Raw genomic sequence first — 18,378 nt, 5'->3', positions numbered from 1 at the left:
TGGTGACATTTCAGCCAGCTCATGTAGCATTGATTTTTTTACATTGTCACTGCAGACACCAAACATTCGCACAATTAGAGCATCGACATACCATTGAATCAGTGATATTTGAGTTCTTTACCCCGGTTCTTTGACAACAGAGTGAGGTGTTTCACTATGGGAATCGCCCCGGCATGACCAACTATGGAAGCTCCAATGACACCACGTCTGTCCATGACAGACAGGTCGAACTGTGCTAAGGCCACGCCCCCTCATATAATCACAGTCGACCAGCTCCTTACAAAACATTCTCGCTTTCTTCCCGTGAAGAAAACTATACTACGCTTCCTCAGCGCTTCTGGGCTAGCTTGGTTGGTTATCTGCTAAACAGTTCACAGACGAACGTTAAGGACTACGTCGCCGAACGCAGTTCCCGACCCAGTCTGGATTCGCTGAGTAAATACTTCGCAAGAAGTTTTTTACCTTGTGGTTACACAGTTTAAAGCAGTGTCCGTGTCAAGGCGAACTGTTAGTTGGTATTTCTTTATCAGTTGCTTAGCTGTGTAACTCTTTTACCCTCTGGCTAACGCGTTACGGCGAGCCTCCCTGGGTTTGGTTAGCATTTGTTTGTTAGCCGGACCGGGTACCTGGAGTGAGCTAACCTGTTACGACGAGCTAACTTTTTCGGTACACGGTTAATGTTAGCTCGGGCTAAACCCCGTGTGCTAATCTTGCCGACAGGCTAACGTGTTACGACGTGCCTGCTAAGGTTGTATATTTACGCCGCTTTTCTTCCTTTCCAGCACTATGTCCTCAGCAGTGGCCGCCGCCAAAGGGCCGGAGCCGAAGGCTAGTGAGGCTGTATCCTGCCTGTGCCCCACATCATGTGGGGCATCCATCTCGGGCAGGGACACTCACCCAATGTGCATAGCCTGCATGGGCACTAAAGAGAGAGACCTAGATGACAGCAAGAGGCTTCCACCAGCCCAGCCGCCTGCGAAACAGTTTCTGCTGGCAGTGCCTACCTGTATGAAGGAAATGAGCCGGTACTGGTCCAACCCATTTAAGAGTAGGCTCCCAACCAAGGGCTGCTCTAAGCTGGAGATCCACGGGATGGAAGCACTGGGGCTGGCCGAACCCCCAGTGGTGGAGCCTTCAGCACCTCCACCCAAACCGCCGCTCTCTCTCAGCCTCCCACAGCATTCCTATGCCTAACAACATGGAGCGCCTCACCGCCTTCACGTTTCAGAGGATGTACAGATATGCAGCACAGTCAGTGTGCTCTCTAAATGCAATGACACTGCTGGCTGCGTACCAGGCTGAAGTCCTCGAGGAGATGGGCCATCAGCTGGACTCAGGGGCTCCTAACCCAGCCAGCTCCTAATCCTCTGGGACGAAATCTGTGTGGTGAATGACCTGGTGCTGCGCTCCTCATGGGGTGCAGTGCAAGGCTGCGGCCGTGTAATGGGGCTCGGAGTCGCAGGTGAGAGGGCCTTGTGACTGAACCTATCGGGCCTGAGTGACACACAGAAAGTACAGGTCATGGACGCAACATACGACCCCAACAAAGGCCTGTTTGGTCCAGCTCTAGAGAAGATGAAAGAGGCCAGCACCCTCAGAAAACAAGAGGGCGAAGCCTTTGATCTCTGCCTACCCCAAAAACACACACCCCGCCCCCATTAGGGACAGAGAGGTGGCTTTCACCATGTTCACGGTGTCACCAAGCAATTCTACCATGTTCAAAGAGGCAATAAATAAAGCCTGCATTCTCGCATCCAGGCGCAGAGCCAAAGGCGAAATGCTCCCCTCAAAACAAAATTAAAAAAAAACTGAACCATCAGGTCACTGCAGGGGGAGCTCACACTCTTCCCAGGGCAGACCGCTTCCTCCAGCCCAGGGAGGTGACGTCACTGCAGTGCGACTCCAGGGGCCCCCTCTCTGCCCGAGCAGACTGTTGGCGTGCATGCGCAGTTCACCTGTGGGTTTTATCCACTGTTTGTCAGGGTTACAGGCTACAGTTTGCTATGAAACCAACCAGATTCAATGACAAAAGGGGATGCAGCACAAGTCCTAGAGGACAAAATAACATCCCTATTAAACAAACGAGCGATCAGAGCTGTGCCGAGCGAGGAAACGCATCAGGGGTTTTACTCCCGCTATTTCCTCATTCCCAAGAAAGGGAGCTCATCACTTCGCCCGATTTTAGAACTCTGTGTGTTAAACAGACACCTACGAAAATACACGTTCAGGATGTTAACACACAAAGTGCTCTGTTGTTCAATCCGCCCGGGGGACTGGTTTGTGATGATAGATCTTTCAGATGTATATTTCCACATCGCTATTTATCCCGCACACAGAAAATTTCTAAGGTTTGCGTATCGGGGCAAAGCCTACGAATACCAAGCCATACCATTCGGGCTGTCGTTAGCACCGAGGGTGTTCATCAGGTGTGTGGAGGCAGCGCTGTCTCCGTTAAGGAACAGCAGTATCAGAATATTTTCGTACATAGACGACTATCTGGTCTGCTCCCACTCTCAGGAGCAGGCAGTCAGAGATTCCACTACGGTGATAACTCACCTGATGGCGTCAGTAGTGTCTGTGGTACATTTGGGGCTTTTAATGATGAGGAATTTTCAGCGTTGGGTTGCAGCATTACACCTGTGCCCACACAGCCGAAGGGTGAAAATAACTCTGGTGGAGAGACACGGCGACTCTCGCATCGGGCATCCCGCTAGGGGCTGTGTCATCCAGAGTAACCATGACAACGGACGCATCCCTGTCAGGATGGGGAGCGAGAACAGTGAATGGCACATGGAGCCGAAGATTAGCCCAGGCTCACATAAATGTCTTGGAGCTTATGGCAGTGTTTCTGGCTCTGAAACATTTTCTGCACTTTCTCCAAGGTCGTCATGTTTTAGTGAAAACAGACATCTCTACAGTGGTTGCGTATATCAACCGCCAGGGCGGCACTCGATCACTGCAGTTGCACAAGTTAGCTCGCACAGTGATTTTGTGGAGCAGCGGGAGACTGCTGTTTCTTCGAGCAACACACGTGCCAGGCGTTCTAAACAGGGGTGCAGATCTCCTGTCACGGGTGATCCCTCTGTACGGGGGAGTGGACTCTCCACCCACAGGTGGTAGGACAGATCTGGCAGAGATACGGTCAGGCAGCTGTAGATCTCTTCGCCTCGCAGGAAAACACACAGTGTCCAATGTTCTTCTCTCTGTCAGACGTAAATGCACCGGTGGGTGTGGATGCTCTAGCCCACCCGTGACCAAACGTGCTACTCTATGCATTTCCCCCTGTCTGAGATGTTGAGCTGAGCTGAATGCTTTGTTGTCCAGCACAGACAGCTCAATTGATGGATTCATGACCATAATCTGTGATGTAGGGTGAAAACACAAGCAGACTGACCCGAATGCATGTTGGTTTACCATCACACAGTAAAGCCTGGACGGCTGCCGTAGAGTAAAGGGGTCTATAAATGATCACTCATTTGTTTTAAAATTAAGAGTCATAGAGTATTGATGACCTTGGAGATTCTTCTTGCATACCTATGCCATCTAAAGGCAATAAAAAGTATTTTATCAAGAAAAGTTAGTTTAGAGTTCAAATTGGTCTGTCTATCCATGCTAAAGTTCCTAAATTTCTATCCAAGTAGGTAATGTTTTCACAAGGGAAGAAACTTTTGAACGTTTCAGCACGGAGGCACGCTGTATTACTCTAAATGTGTATGATGTATCTGTGTATGCATGCCCATGCACTTATCTGTCAGCATGTTGGTGTGTGTGTCAGAGATTTTTGAGTGTGTGTAAGCATACTTTGCCCAGCAAAAGCTAATACTATTAGCAAGACTGTACGACTATCCCCAAGAGTGTGTTCCCAATACATAATTCAGCAAACGCATGAAAACTTAAAAGTTTTTATCTTTATTGATGTTTGTGTATATGTGGTAGTGGGTGGCAGATACTGTATATGCTTTAACTGAAGAAAGGGCAATGCACCCAAAGGGGGGCAGAGAAAGCAGTATGAAGACAACATCAAAGCCCACCTGAGAAAGTGACACTTTAACCTCAACAACTGGGAGGAGGTGGCTCTCCAAACCTATGGAGCAGGATGGTCTATGAAGACAAAGCACAGCAAGAAAAGGACCTATACAGTGCCACAGTAGAGAAGGGGCAACAAAGAAAGGAGAGATCGACCACCATAAGCGCTCCTTTAACTACCACTACCATCACCCACACCTGTCCCCATTGCAACAGAACCTGTGGATCCAGGATTGGCCTCTCCAGACACCTGGAGACCCATAAATGAACAAACCCACCAAGACTTCAGGTGATCACCGATTGTGATGCCAGTAAGAGGAAAAAGTATTGATTAGTATTTTTCAAAAACATGTCATGCACTCATACCTAAACAATCATCCATCCCTTTCCCACAGAGGAAAATTCCACTGCACAATCAAACTTGTGATTTTTGCATCACATCGTACTTTAAATGGGCTCATTTTCTCATGCCTGACAGAGATTGGCTCCAACGTCTCAGTATCACTTTAACCGCGATTATGTCTTGTCCATTATGCCTCTGCAAGGTGCCAACAGCATCACATAGGAAAACAACTTAGTTCCACTCCCAAGGAGTCCTTAAAAGAGGCTGTAATAAGAGTTATTACTTTGCCCGGAGGAAGCGATATCCATGCAGATTACAGGCACATTTCTTATAGTGCCACTTACCACAAACCTGCTGTTCTCTGTCAACCCAGATACATAACTGTTATAGATTCTAACAGTGCAGTTAATACAATATTGTATGTAATAATGTAACTATATGAGTTCAACATTATGCAAATACCAGTACTTATTATAATGTTACAAATACTATTTATCATCTCCCATTTTCAAAGCTGAAAAGCAGGAAGGGGAAAGGAGCTACAGTTGCATTGTCTATAAAGCAATTGACATGTTTTCTATATCATGACATTTATACAATTATACTTATTTCACTTTACATCAACATTATGAGTACTATAAATTACTCATTCTTTTTTAAATTGACACATATTATATACTTTACCCTCTGACCAACGAGACAGAGAAAATATCACTATGCTAAGCAATGAGTTCCATGTTACACAACAAACATCATTATACTAGAACTATTTATCAGCCACAAGTAAGTATCAGCCAAAGTAAGAGTGAGAGAGAGAAAGAAAGAGAGAGAGAGAGAGAGAGAGAGAGAGAGAGAGAGAGAGAGAGAGAGAGAGAGAGAGGAGGACAAGACAAAGAAAAGTGTCTGAAGCCTGTATAAGACACTTGCAGGAGCCAACTGTCTGTTGCTAGGCTGCAATTCTGAATGAAAAGCTTTGGATTGAAATTTTGAATATACAAATTCTGTATTGATGTTTGTATATTCATCCATTGTCCCAGGGCGATTCTAAGATCAGACCTGTAGGGGGGCTCAGCCCCTAATGAGAATGTGACACAGATACAGTGCCTTACAAAAGTGCTAACGCCCCCCCCCCTTTCTAAATCAATAATTTCATTAGCCAATAATCTCTGAGCTAGCTACTGAACAACAATGTCAGATAACGTTTTTTGACACTATTAACACTACGATGGAACTAAACCTGAAACTTTATAAGTCATAGCAATAACAACCAATTTGACACAATGTTCTAACATTTAGCAATTTTAGTTGCTTACGTTTCAATTTCAGTTCTAATCTGCGGCATGAAATTACCAATTTCTTCTCTGGGGACTACCAAAATAAAAATTTCCAACCGTACTCCTGCTCTCCCTCTGACAGATTAGATAGAGACTCAGCCAAAGGCGGGAGTCTGGCACAACCACCTCTGATTGGCCAAAACTACGTTTCTGTTGACCCTTTCCTTGACTGGGTTACAGGTGCATAGCATCGGCGACACGGGATATTAAACCTGTTTCAAGCCCTTTGAACCTGTAATTGTTTGTCATCTGTTACTAACAGACAAGTTCGCAAACTCTAAGCACAAAAATGTATTTAAAAAAACATTTTTTTAGTACTATAATTTTTAGGGGGGATGAGATGAAATTTAGGGGGGCTTGAGCGCCCTTAAAAAGGATCCAAGAAAAATCGCCCATGCATTGTCTTATCCATTTATTCCTACTCGGGGTCACAAGATGCTGGAGCCTGTCCCAACATAGACTGTACAGAAGGCTGGAAAATACCCATGACAAGTTGCCAGTTCACAGATAGACATGACATACATAGACACTCCCTTGCACTTAAATGCTGTAGTCTTTAATCAACCTTACATGCATGAATCTGAACTATGGCAGGTAACTGGGGCAGCTGGAGGAAACCCAGGAGTATGGATTCCTTTTGCTCTGAGCACCAGTTCTAACTACTGAGCCACAATGCTGCACTTGTGTGTATACTTAATGAATTTCAAACATTGGGAAAAATCAGTCACAAAGGCAAAAATCTGGCATTTATGCCTGCCACTTTTTATTCTAAAAGACAATTCAGCTTTAAACTTACTGAACCAAATTAACTAATTAAATAGGTTTATTTAAATAATGAAGTGTTTCATGGTCTAGTTTGCAAGCCAACTAGACTACAGAGAGAGATGTATTTTCTATTATGGGTGTACCTACGTCACTCTGTAGGTCTTTGAAACTGACAGCCCATCATAAATCCCATTTCAGGGACACTCATTGTCAATGAGCATCTTCAGTCTGTAAATATGTCACCTCATACTGGCAGTAGATAATCGGATATGAGACAAGAGCTGAAAAAACATGAACTTCCCCTGTCAAACTGAATGAAAGTCATATTTACTGGCATTACAGTCCCTTGCCAAGCAGAGGATACAATTGCATGTTGCATGCATAAATCTGAGAAATACAAACAAAACAATAATAACTTATTCTTCTTCACATCACCTCTAATCCTTTGTTCATTTTAATCTCTTTCATACAAAAAAATCCCCTCATATCTGTGTGGAAATGTGTGCGAACGTGTGTGCATGAGAATGTATGTGTGTGGTGAAACTCTGCGTTTGTGTGACTCAATACACATCAAATATTTCAGCCTAAAAATGTGGATGACTTTCCTTACCTTGGCAGCCTTTATCCCTCCAAAGCCGACACTGATGCAGAAATACACCACCGCATAAGCTGTGCCAGAAGGGTTATGCCAGACTCCGAGGAAGAGTCTTTGTGAACCGTGACATCCAGGTGAAGAACTACCTGTTTACAAAGCAGTTGTTCATCCCACTCCAGCGCAAGAGGCAAAAACTAAGACCAGCAGACCAGCTACAGAAGGCAGATGACTATCTGGAACCTATCACCAGAGATGGAATCCTGCCTCCAGGAAATCATGCACATTGACGCAGGAACAAACAACAGCACACCAGGAGAACTGAACATGAAATACATTTCTTCAACCATCAACAGTGTACCGTACATGCAATATGTTCATCATTGCATTCAGAATGACACGTGTCCCAAATCAAATCTTACTATTCCGGGCTAAAATGGTGCATATACCATTCTAACAATGAACAACTAAAATCCTGATGCTATCCATAGGCTGAATGTCATGTTTTTTTTTTTTTTTTATTATCTAAATATACTTTTTTCTTTTTTTCCATTTCAGTGCAGTACAGTTAATATGCAAAAAAATGTTTAATTAATACCCCAACAATTGCTTTAGTCTGTCTAAAAGTATATACTTCAATTCACTGCCCAACAGTCCTTTAATTGACTGTACATTTGAAAGCATGGTTTCAGATTTTGTTTGAACTCTCCATTCAGTAGTGCATCTTTGATTTCAAATGGCTGAAGAGACCGATCCCATATCAACAGATTTTACGGCATCATAACAGGACAGATGGACTCTTGTTGTCTTGTTAGTGTCCATTTTTCTCCTCTTGTTGCTTAGTTCTTTGTTAGGTTGGAAATCAAAGTATCGTGCAACTTGTAACATTTAGTGGGATTAGGGTTAAGGTTAGTTCCTCAGTTTCTTTGGTTTGAATAAACGATTACAATTTTTGAGCTGCTTTCAAATGTAAATACAAAATCATCAAAGCACATCACATACACACTAACACACCAAATGGTCGTAAAATATATGGTGGGAATTTAGTGTTGACATGGTTATGTTTGAACTGTCTAAATGAACTGAAAAATAACAATAACACTGTTGATACTGATACCAATCTGATGTCTGTACCCAAAATATGAAGCCAGAGCAGGCAGGTAGGCTAGCTCCAAACCAAAGTAAAAAAAAAATCTGCCAGTACCTCTAGATTTATATTCCAAGTCCTACTTCATGGTACAAGTCCTTTCAAACCACTGTCAACCGTCGTTTTTGTATGTCTGTTTGTGTGCAAATCAAAACAAATTACATATATTTTTCCCCTGCTTCCAATTTTTATGCTAGGCCAAGCTAAGCTTCATGCCTGCTGGATGAAGCTTCATATTTAGCAGGACTGGCAAATCTACCATGGAGCCTGTCCACAGCTCCAGCTCTATATCTCCTCCTACCTAGCGATTCCATCACAGAGCTCAAGAGTTAATATGGTTGATGCAGTCCCTGCCCGGAGGGAGTAATGAAGTGACTAAGGGCTGACCGGCCCTGACCGGCGACAAGACAGTGAACAGTCAGGAGTGTGACTGTGTGTGAGAGAGAGAGAGAGAGAGAGAGAGAGATAGTATACTAAGCTGGCTGCGAATGAACCAGGCACCTAAAAACAGGTCCAGATCAATTAGTTGGCCTAATTGGTCCCCTCTCTGTTAGCGATAAATATCCCCAGGTTTACCCCTGTAACTGTCATTTTTACTGCCCATCTATCACTTTCATCTATCAGTGTCTCAATCTCACCTTTTCTCTTTCTCACTCTCTCTGCCCTTTTTCCATGCTCTCTCTCTCACTATGTCTGTCCGAGCCATCTCTCCTTTACACACCACATTTATGCCACAGCTTGGTAAACGGTAATCAATGTGTCACAACTGTAGACTGCTTCATCTAAACGATTTTTCAGGAGGGCTGTGTACGCTTGTGTGTGTTTGTGTGTGTGTGTGTGTGTGTGTGTGTGTGTGTGTGTGTGTGTGTGTGACACAGAGAGAGAGAGACAGAGGGACAGAGCGAGAGATAGAACTTTTACTATATGCACACATTAGTATTAACAAAGTTTTGCATGTAAGTAAGCTTCTGATTTTTGTGTATCTGTAATTTGTGTGGGTCTGTGCGTGTTGAAAATGTGTAAAAATGCCTGCCTGGAACTGGCACTGACTCTAGAAGCTCACAGTAATGCATTCACTTTTGGTACATAAATCACAATCAGCCCATTCTGCCATCTGGGTTACTGCTACATGGCCCTTGTAATGTACACCCTGGTTAGACCACCGGCTGAATAAATGAGTCCAGGATACAAAGCAGATACGTTTCTGGAATGGACAGTAAGGTAGCTAATGCACATTATACAGTATATTAGATTCCGTATCACCTAACAGTTAAGAGATGTGTATTTTGTGTGTGTGCACGTATGTGTGTACGTGCATGTCTGCCAATCAGCTGATCTTAAATTTGTTTTATAGAGCCTTGTAAAAAAAAACACATTGCCTCCTGTGGTTTTAGTCAAGATAGGTTTAGTAAATAAAGAAGAAATTACAGTAAAAGACCACAACCACCACACTCTGAGGCATTTGCACAATGGCACAGCCATTTGTTTCAGCACGGCAGAAATCTAGAAAACTTAACTCTTAAATTGTAAACAGTTCAGGGAGGTTTTGCACGAGACTTAATTATAATTTAATTATGTTGTTTATGAGAATATGAATAAAAATCACAATAAGAACAGCAACATGCTTGGGGAGACTTAACTTTAAAGCATGAATTCTGCCTTTCATCTGCTGATCTCTACATCAACCAATTTTCTTTCTATATTTTAACCTGCAAAAATCAATTTTCCAAACACATGGTCAATAAAGGCCATGGTCCTCAGCCAGAGGTCCCGCCTCTTTGATGGATTTCTGTACAGATCAGCATCTAATTGGAAAATTAAAGTAATTGATTGGCTTTTGGGACTAGAGGCATTCCTCTTACTTTCCCAAACACCAATTATCTCAGGATAAATGATAAACTGAGGCATGCGGGCAGTCTCACAAACACAGTTCCCCATGTACACACTTACAAGCATGCACACACACAAACACACACACACACACACACACACACACACCAAACGTACATGCCACTACACACAAGTCAAGAATGCAGACACCCTGAAGGAGTAAAGCATTTTTAACCTCAGTGAGGGTCACTCAGTAAAATCCAAGCTTAAAGTATACTGTAACCCCACAGTCACAAATCATATTCTGAGATATGAAGCGCCAACAAGTCCTACTGTTGGAAATAGGTTGTATTTCATCCAGATACCACAGAGATGGCGTGCCTGCCTCCCTACAAAACAAATATTAAGTTGGGAAGGAATGAGTTGGATCAATCTTGTACTTGTGATGTATGTATGGCAGTACAGTGTATTTAAGATTGCAGAAAGCTAAATCACAGCCCAAGGAAGCTTTTGTCTCTAATGAGCTACTATGTTTCTGTCTCTTAAGACTGACTGTCTTATGAGTTAAACAAACGACATTGAAGTAAATTTAAATGTCATGTCTACAAATAATGTGGGTAGGTTTATATAAATCAACTTAAAAGAGGCAACAAATCACAATGAAATGTGTCTTGAGAAGCAGAGAAGCAGAATTCAAAGACACAGTAACAGAAAAGCATGTTGCACAGCATTTGGATCATGTCCAGCAAAATGTGTTAAATAAACAGGAAATAAACTGCTGTTGATGCTAATTAGATTTGTGAATATCCATCAGATGTACGTGAAGATTAAAACTTATTAAAATACGAAATATAAATGACTTCATCTTAAATATTTAATTAAACAAGTGATGGTAGTATGTGCACGTAAGTGATAAACATAATTCAAAAAGAGAAATGACCGACCGTTATTATTCTCTGTATCAAGACTTTAACGTTTTAATCTACAACATCTGTATTATCACAAAGCCGGATATGACTTCAATATATTGCTTATTGATAAAAAATTTAAAAATTAAAAAAAAAAAAAAAAAAAAAATATATATATATATATAGATGGTAGTTTGCTTGTAAATCTGCATTTAGTCATTCAACAGCATGGCTTTAAGGCACAGTGGCACACATCCAACTTCCCTAAATGCATCCTGTTGGCGCATCAAGTGGCTGCAGTCCTCGGAAAGGCATCCCACTGTGCAGGAGGTTCGTGCAGTCAAAAAACATCCTTTCCATTTGGTCTTTGTCCATTTGGTGTTGTTTGCTACAATTTGGCTGACCTCCATATTTACACATATGTATACTATTCATTGCAGGTAGCTGCACATTCTTAACACAGGAGTGTTTCAATTTCCACAGCCATGCCACATGAAATGCATACGCACACTACTGCTGCTGCCCAATCTTAACTCAGATACGTTGCTATACAATAAATACATGCGATACAATTATCAATGTGCAGTCATATCACAGCTTGTATAACCCGTCGGACACCGTTTCCTACTTCACCGTAACCTGAAAATCGTTACAATTAGCCCGTACTGTCAAAATCATATAATAGGATCGGAATCAAGACTGGTGTCCTGCGCAGCGCTCATTACCGACTGCTCTAACCCGCCGTTAATTGTGTTTCAAGTGGCAACAAGTTAGGCGGTGATGTTCAGCCTTGAAGTGAAGATTAAAAAGGTTCAATGAAATGCAAAAGCCACCATTCTGCCACATACACGCATGCACACAAAAAAATGCATTTGTGCAATTTCCCTCTATTGCAGTGCACACAAAACTCCTACAGTGCAATGTCGAAAGACAGTATGTAAGTCCGGTAGAGTTGTATGTTACAAGACCAAGCCACGGCACTGTGAACTTTCCTATTAAATTCAAACACCCACTAAAGTCCTACCTTTGTTATCCAGCGGCGGAAACAAATGTCTTTGCCTTGACAAGTTGCAGTAGGATGTGGTGAAGGCTATTCAACTTGCCGCTTCCTCCCGGAATGAAAAGTGTACGATCCTCTGTGTGATAAAAATCAGAGGGATAGACGCTCTGTGCGCCCTTGTCTGCCACCGCGCTGCGCGTCTGGAGTCTCCGTTCCGAGAAGCGCAGGGAGAGGGACGGCCAAGCCGTTCTCGGTACGGAACGGCGCGGTGTGGAAAGCCCCTGGTGGTGATGGAGGGAACCTACAAATTAAGAGGTGGAGGAGAGAGAAGGAAAGAGAGAGAGAGAAAAAAAGTAGTATGGCCATCAACGGAGCCACCATACAAAGTAATAGAGAAGCATTTTTATTTTAACCTTATTCTCTAAATACATCTCATTCACCTTAAACTACACCCTTGTGATTTTGGCACAATTGTATGAGCATTGTGTATTTTTGAATTATTATAACCTATACAATTACAGTCAAACTAAAAATATTTTTTACATTTGTGTGTGTATGGTGAAAGAAAACAAAAGCAGAGAATGCTGAAACACAAACTGAATCCATAACATTCAGAGCTAAAGGCATTTACGACTTGGGTAAATTGAGGTTGCTGCTGTTCTCTGTCGACCTTGTTTTCAAATATGACTGTGTTATTCACTTGCATTCCTCAACTCCATAACTTTACTCCTCAGTCAAGTCTCTACATGAGTATAGATTGTAATTTTCTGTTTATTTTCTGTGCAGTGTTGTTCTCATCATTGCAAAGAGTTAGAGGCCAGCTGCAGTAGAGACAATCATATTTTTTTTTAAAGTGGTAGAAAACAACAGTAAGTGGAAATGAAGAAATGCTTGAGCACAATGGACTGTGATGAAGTCTGGAGGTGGTAATCAGATTCAGTTGTATTTTCTTTGAACAAGACGAAAATGTCAAGTATGCCCATTTCCCTGAAGTGATATACCTGTTAATCAATATGCACAGAAGGACAAGGGACAAAGATGTGACAGAGAGAGAGAGAGAGAGAGAGAGAGAGAGAGAGAGAGAGAGAGAGAGAGAGAGAGAGAGAGAGAGAGAAGGAGATATTTCTGCTGCAGATTACCCACCATCACAACCAGCTGGAGTCTCTCAGAGGCTCAGTCAGCAAGGTTAGGAAGGTTAGGAAGCTGATGTACCAACAAGGATTTCAAAAGCCGAGGCTGTTCACAGAGAGACGCTGAACAGAGGAAGAGAGACTCAGAGAAATAGGAGAAGGAGGCGGGGTGGGATGGGGTGGGGGTGAGTCAGAGGGTGAGAGAAAAAGCGAGAAAGCAATAGGTTATATTTATTCTCATGTTAATCCCAAGTAAGGACTTCATGACTGGCTGGTTGCAGAAGATTATGTGAAAAAAATGTATGGAATTTTGTTGCATTTGGGAACCGACATAATGTCCAATGTGTTGCTATTGGATGGTCAGTATTATCTTATGACCACTCTTTCTTGTTGTTAATGCATTTTGTCAGTGTTTGGTATGTGCTGGATTTTGAATTGATTTCCTTGATATGGTATAATCGATTATTTTTTCGGTGACACTCCTGCAATTTAAGCATAGTGGATTTGGCAATATTTGGATTTCTGCCTGAAGTTGGTTTGAAGACATAAGTGTTGATTTGATCTTTTCTAGCTAATAATACTGCTAATTGGCCTTTGAGCTGATATCATTTTCTACATTTCCCTTCAGAGTTACAGTTCTTTTCTATTAGGTGTTCAAATTAATTTGTCAACATTAAGATTTGTTTTCATACATTTAGCCATAGCTGAGACACTTGGTTTGTTTGAAAATCAAATTGTCCCACAATTTGAAATTCAGTGAAAGGACAAAATTGAATTAATTTGTAATATTTAAGCAAAGGGTTTTGTCTTGTAATCATCTTTTTTCTTGAAGCTCAACCTTTGCATTGTGCTTTAGTATACTTGCTGTCCCTAGTCATTTCAATAGCCAGCTCCAGGGATGGAAGTGCTGACTAAGGACATGCCTCTTGAATATTACATTTTTCCACAGCAGCGAGGTGTTGAAACACTGCCCGTGCCTATCGCTCAAGCCCGTAATGGGAACCGGAGACCAGCAGCTACAAACATAAATATCTGTGGATATAGTACTGTAAGACACAACCAGCAGAAGATCAATACAGAGCTGTGAGAGAGAAAGAGAGAAAGAGAGAGAGAGAGAGAGAGAGAGAGAGAGAGGTGAGGGACAATTGGTAAAAGGTCCAGAGGTGGTACGGTTAGTGTTACCAGGATTCTTCACCAGTACAATACTCTATCTCCCATGTGGAAATGATTTTAAAGGAAGGTACTATTCAAAGGTTACTGAAGCAATCTATTTTTTTCTCCCATTAAAGAGATGTTTCTGCCACACTTGCTCCTGTGGATTATAGCCATCTGCTCTTATGATTCTATCCATGCTCACACTTCCAATATTGCTTTTGCCCAGTTCTAAAAGCCAATAGCCTACTAGGTCACAGCCACTTCAGATAGACCCAATTGCTTTGTATTTTCTGTATTTGGGGAAAACAGCTGGTTTAAAACACCTCTTGTTCATAGCCCTACAATATAAATCAACTTGGCATGATTACATGTACAGCACAGAGCAGCTACTTGCAACATTCTAACTGTCATATTGTGTTACAGTGGTAGGATCAGTCAGTTAAAGATGCTGTGAGCTGCTGTTTATGGCCATTGCCCCATACTCCTTCAATTTTAAAATGGAAGCCTGTAGAGAGTTGCTTCAAAGATGATTTCAAATCAGCACCATGGAGAGCTCCTCATTTCCAAACAGTAGACTGTGGGAGAGAGCTGCGTCATAGCTGATTTGGGATCAGCACCATAGACAACTTCTCATTTTCAAATGGCAGACTGTGGTTAAAAGCTGATTTAAAATCAACAGCATGGGAAAGTAATTTTCAAATGGAAAACTGAGGTAGAGAGTTGCCTTAAAGGTGCCGTAGGTAGGATTGTGAAGATCCAGGACAAAAAATTTGAACATCGACAACTTCTCAGTCCCTCCCCCCTTTCCGCATAAGCCCAAAACGGTCTCTTAAGGCCCTCCCCCCAAAATGGAGAATGAATGCATGTGTATGAGCAGTGATTGACACGCAGTTAGACACCCCCCCTGGCCCAGATTGGTGCATCTGAACAGGGAGCGGTGGATTTTTACAAATCGCACTACAGGCTGTAGGTGGTGCCAGGTTCATGTAGTTCTATTTGAACATAGGGTCAGTTGCAGCAAATATGACAGAAAGTTAGTTTTATAAGGCTTACCTACTTTACTTTAAGGCTGATCCCAAATCAGCACCATGGACAACTCCTTATTTTCAAATGAAAGCCTGTAGGAGAGAACTGCTTCAAAGCTGATCCCAATTTTGGGCTGTGGTGGCCCAAAGGTTAGAGGAGAGAGCTTGTGACCGGGAGGTCGCCGGTTCAATCCCCAGACCAGCAGGATAAAATCTGGGTGGGGAAAAAGTGAGCTTGTCCCTCATTACCACCACTGAGGTGCCCTTGAGCAAGGCCCTTAACCCCAACCGCACCAAGTACTCAGTGGCCAGCAGATCAGACTGTGGTTGTACTGGGCAGCTTCCAGGTATGAATGTGTAACTGTGTGAATGTGACAGGTCGTCGTTACAAATGAGAAATTGTTCTTAATCGACTTACCTGGATAAATAAAAGGTAAAAAAAACAACAACAAATTCCCTTACCAGAGAGAGTGGGTGAAAGCTGCTTCAAAGCTGATCCCAAATCAGCACCATGGACGGCGTGCGACCCTTTTTCACCAAACAGCATTTATTCTCCAAGGATGACATAGTAAGCCATCCAAAAAGTTGCATTAGACAATAGTGACTTCTTTATCCTCTCTAGTGCAATCCCTATAGATGGCCACAGTTCTAGTTGAAGAAGCCACAAAGCACTGTTTAAAAATTGACATTATAAATCTCAAATTCTCTTTATTTAAAAATGACACAAGCAAGCTGAGTAAATTATACATGTTAGTTGGGCAGATGTTGCAAGCCCATGTGCCATACTAAAAACAAGCAATCAATAGCAAGACAAATCACATTATTTATATAGTGTTTACAATATACTGCACAATCAAGGCAAGCTAAATATGCACAAACAATTTACACAAGTAAAAAAACAAGCCAGTGGCACCAGCGACACTTATTAGATGGTAAATTCTTCCAAGAAACTGGCATAGGTATATTGGGTAAAAAAATGAAAAACACAAAAAAAAAATGCAGTAAAGGGACTAAGGATTATAAGCATGTTACAACAAACCCTTAAACAAAGCATGACAAGATTCAGAAATGTATTTGTATTTATTTTACCTTTATTTATACAGGTAATCTCATTGAGACACAGGGTCTTATTATCAAAAGAGACCTGACAATCCACATAAATTTCAGACACACAAACAGATTACAATAGTATACACAATATGTACTATATACAATATTTAAACGAAAGTGCCAAGTAGACTTAAATTACTTAAAACACTAAACTACTATAAACAAATGAGCAATATTGTTTCCTTACAGCACAACACTACACACCAACTCCATCACGTTTAAAGAAATAATTTAATATAGATTTGTCCGTGCTGTGTGTCAAATTAGGAGGGCTTTGACTCTGAAGGTTCACTCTAGCCATCGCAGGGCCATTTCAATTCAATTTAATTCAATCCAATAAACTTTATTTATCCCTTCGGGGAAGGTTTCATGGTGGATAAAAATACATTAAAACAACACACACACACACACACACACACACACACACACACACACACACACACACACACACACACACACACACACACACACATACACACTATGAATATAAAGACTTACCATTTCACAAAACACTCACCTCAAAAGCAACATAACTCTAATCAACAATGACCTACTTATGAGCTAAAACACAATTTACAATTAATAATTTCCAATCAAGTCTTAAGACTGTACAAGCATAGTTAGCAGTGAACTCCATGATTCTGAGGTTGATATGATCGGGGAGGTTCAGTTACTAGTAGCAACAAAGGCAGTTTAGCCCTAGAAGACAAATAGAAACAGAGCTCTCATTACTAGTAAATACCTCAGATCATGATAGATTAAAATAAGCCACTGATGCTCAGACTAAGTGGAATAAAAGCTTCAGTGCAGCTCTTCTCTCTAGCTATACCCTCTATCTGATTCTATCACATCTATCTATAGTTGTACTGGAGGATTTTCTTAGCTATGTCAAAGTGAGCTGGAGGTCTAAGTTAAAATCAACACACCTGTCAGTCAGACATACCCTTCTCAGCTTTGAGAGATCAGAGAAGCACAACCGGAGGCCCAAATCAATAGTGCATCATTCGTGTTTTACTGTGTGGATTTCATGCCACTGTTTTATACTTGCAATCACTCTCGCCGATGCATTACACATGGTGATTCAGCGTATGGCAGTTCTAGGTTAAAAGGACCTGTCAGTAGTTTTCCTATTGGAATCTATAAAGGGAAACAACTTATCCTGCTTTACTTTACAGTGGTTTGATTTGCTTCTGGATTGCTCTATTCCTCATTAACCTGTTTTTGTTGCAATTTCTAGCAATCTATTTAGCATTTCCTCTATTTCTCAATACTTTCAGAAAAGGTCAACCTCAGATTTGCAAACAAACCACATCCTCTGATAATAATTTTATTACAATAAAAATAAGTTTATACTTTTGCATGCCTGTCACATTTATGGTCTATATAAAATACTCACAAGGAAAAGAAAAGTATGCACATTGGATGAACACTTCTAACAATGAGTCTGGTCTCATAGAACAACGCCTTGACGCTGCTTGATAGCATGCCTGTTAGCAATAGTGATAGCACAAGCATAACCTCGTATCTTGATCTCGATGCAGATTTGATCCCTGTTCAGTGAGGTGGAAAGCAAACCAGTTTTCGTTGGTAGTACTGTTGGCCTGCGTGCCTCCTCTAGCCCCCGCCGGAAGGGTTGAACAATGCACAATAGTAATTGGTGACTTCATTACCTGCAATCTTAGAGGCTGTCTGGGTGAGGGTGTTGGCATCACATAGTAAGAACCAGGGAAACCAGAAACGCACCACCACTACTTTTAGCAACATCTTAATCCATGTCAGCACTAATAATAGGATAAAGTAGTCAGAGATCAAATAAGAAAGCCTAGCCAGGACGGTTGCCAGAAAGATGAATCGGCATTGATGAATTGTCTGTGGTCCCTTGGCCTCAATGGGTAATGATATGATGTACAGTAGGCTTACTTCACTGATCCCCTGGCTGGCTCGTTATTGTAGTGAGCAGGGTTTTGGTTTTGTTGATAACCCGTCTTCTTTCGAAAGTAATCACAATTGCAT

At 41.8% G+C, this 18,378-nt stretch overlaps 1 long non-coding RNA gene across 1 annotated transcript in view; it reads right to left on the bottom strand.

The window, feature by feature from the left end:
- LOC116051406 overlaps window positions 1-12,240 on the bottom strand; it is a 36,714-nt gene extending 24,474 nt beyond the window's left edge. The window contains exon 1 of the long non-coding RNA XR_004897609.1: window positions 11,970-12,240. This is a non-coding gene — a long non-coding RNA (uncharacterized LOC116051406). The remainder of the gene's footprint in view (window positions 1-11,969) is intronic.
- Between the last annotated feature and the right edge of the window lie 6,138 nt (window positions 12,241-18,378).

The sequence above is a fragment of the Sander lucioperca genome, chromosome 6 (assembly GCF_008315115.2).
Source record: "Sander lucioperca isolate FBNREF2018 chromosome 6, SLUC_FBN_1.2, whole genome shotgun sequence".
Taxonomy (NCBI): Eukaryota; Metazoa; Chordata; class Actinopteri; order Perciformes; family Percidae; genus Sander; species Sander lucioperca.
The sequence above is the reverse complement of the archived record's forward strand: the minus strand, read 5'-3'. Positions and strand labels throughout refer to the sequence as shown.